Consider the following 2,500-nt stretch of genomic DNA (forward strand, 5'->3'; position numbering starts at 1 on the left):
CATTAATTATAGTGTAACTTTAAATGTTTAATCACTGATTTCAAAGTTACAATATTAATACTATTAATTAGTGCAGTACATTTATTGAATGAATATCATCAATGCTATATAATAAACTACAATACCAAAGTTTATGTGAAACGAAAAATAGATAAGGCATTATTTAGTTTCTTAACTTTTTAAAGACAACTAGACAGTTTTATAATTATAGTCATGAAACTTGATGAAAACAAAATCAACAATATTCAAAACTACGTTATATCTACATGAATCAAATATTATAAACAAAATAGCAATCATTATAGACATAATTAATTATCAAAATTCTCAAAAGCTAATAAATTAATTAAGATATTACACAAAATAATCATGATCACCAGACAAGCACTAGTTAAATGATTATAAACATGCATACTGAATTGAAAAGAAAAATTAACATAAGAACAACAAATACTTAATTATAACAAACACAAATTGTGTTTCTATGTGAATATATGAATAAAATATCAAGCAAGTAAAAGTAATAATCATGACAAAAGCAAATGCTTGATAGACAAAAAATATTATCTTACGCTCCGTCAGAAAACAACAGGACTCGTCACTGTCTACGCACTTCCTCTGACCTATCTGTCTTAGAAACACAATATTGATATATGACCTAGATGTACATTTATTTGTTTTAACAATTAACTATTAACACAATATTGCCAGAACATTAGTTACATTTGATAATCAAGTTGGTTCATTACATTTCTAATTCCTGTCCACTATGTTCCATCGCGATGGCGCATTAAAATGCTTCAAACGGGCTTACCGAGATGAACATGGCTACTGGACGCTACTCCGAAACCTAATCCAGATTCTCCGACACTAAGCGTCCTTTATTTTCGATATAGTGCTCATTATGGTGCTGGTTATCACTTAATTATTTCCTATAGTTCGAAAGATACCCGTATCAGTACTTTTCTATGCCCCAGCACAGTTTTGACACTGCATTTATCACTTCTAACTTGTTCTACCTGCCACCCGAGTTAATTTCTTCCACCCAGACTGATACGCTATGATCTTTATTGCGATCGATTAGAACTGCTTGTTGTTTCGCACTCGTGATTTCTTTTATGCTTCTGTCTTGTCCTCTCGACCGTATTTTTGTGTAGAATCCATTTCGAATCTCGTCCCAGCTTGTTTGTTTCGGCCTTCCGTATGGCATCCGCCTTGCCCTCGTGTTGTTCTCATGGTGAACAACACGAGGAAACCTTCAATCATATCACTTCGCCCCCCCCCCCTCCACATGCATTTTTGTATATACATATATAATTAATACACACACACACACACACACACACACACACACACACACACACACACACACACACACACACACACACACACACACACACACACACATAGAGAGAGAGAGAGAGAGAGAGACAGACAGACATAGACAGGCAGAGACAAACAGGGAGACCCTGCGTTCACTTGGGTAAATCACACCGGGCGTTGTGCGGCAAAATCAAGTAAACGGTCGACCAGTAGTAAAGAGCAGTTTGCGGTAATCAGCTGATCGGTGCATAGCGAGTCGAATCCGTTCATCCAGAGCAGTCTGTGCCAGGGCAAGGCGCATCGTGCGTTCAAGTGAACGCAGGGAGAGAAAGAGACTGAGAGAGAAAGAGAGGACTTGAGTAATTCCCTCAATTCGCTTATTTGCTTCAGCAGGTGGTCTTTTCATCTTCCAAAGGCCACTGTTGCGGAATTTTATTATTCATCAGATGACCTTTCCTTCCAATAGAAGTTGTTGCCATATTGAGAGTGTGCCTTAATCAAGTTAACTGTTTTGCTTAATCAGAAATGTTAATTTTACAATAACACGGAATATAGAGTGAGCGACCCAAAAACAAAATAAAGCGATTTGCCCAAAGAAACTATGAAGAGTATGTCTAAAATCATAAAAAAAAAAAAAAAATGGAAATAACTGATTTATTGTTCTATGTAGAGATGCCATATAAAACTTATGAAGGTAAATATCCTCTACAAAATATAGTCTATTTTATATGATAAATGTATGTGAACATAATGATTAATCACACTGGCATAATAACAAGTAGAGGGCTACTTGCCGTCCACTATTCGTAGTACTCCCATCAATTCATCAAATGTCATGAATTAAGCATTCCTGCTTAGGATTTCAAGAGAATTTTTATGAATCCGTGAAGTGTTTGATTTGATATTTCGGCTGACTCAGGTACCCTCTCTGTTTGATAGCTATTGAGACTTACAGTCTTATTTTCCAGCGGACATGTATCGTAGAGTGAGAATCCCTTTCATCCCCTGGCAGTAGGCCTCCATACCTGTTTCCAAAACCAATCGGTCGCAAATAAACTGTTTTCGGGCAAGTTCTTCATCTTTAAAGGATGGTGGATTGCGGACACGAAATGATTGATCAGTGGTCATATTACTGCTATGATTCAGTTATAAGCCCTCAGCCTCTTCTCGAACAGAC

This window comes from Penaeus chinensis, chromosome 43 (genome assembly GCF_019202785.1).
Source record: "Penaeus chinensis breed Huanghai No. 1 chromosome 43, ASM1920278v2, whole genome shotgun sequence".
NCBI lineage: Eukaryota > Metazoa > Arthropoda > Malacostraca > Decapoda > Penaeidae > Penaeus > Penaeus chinensis.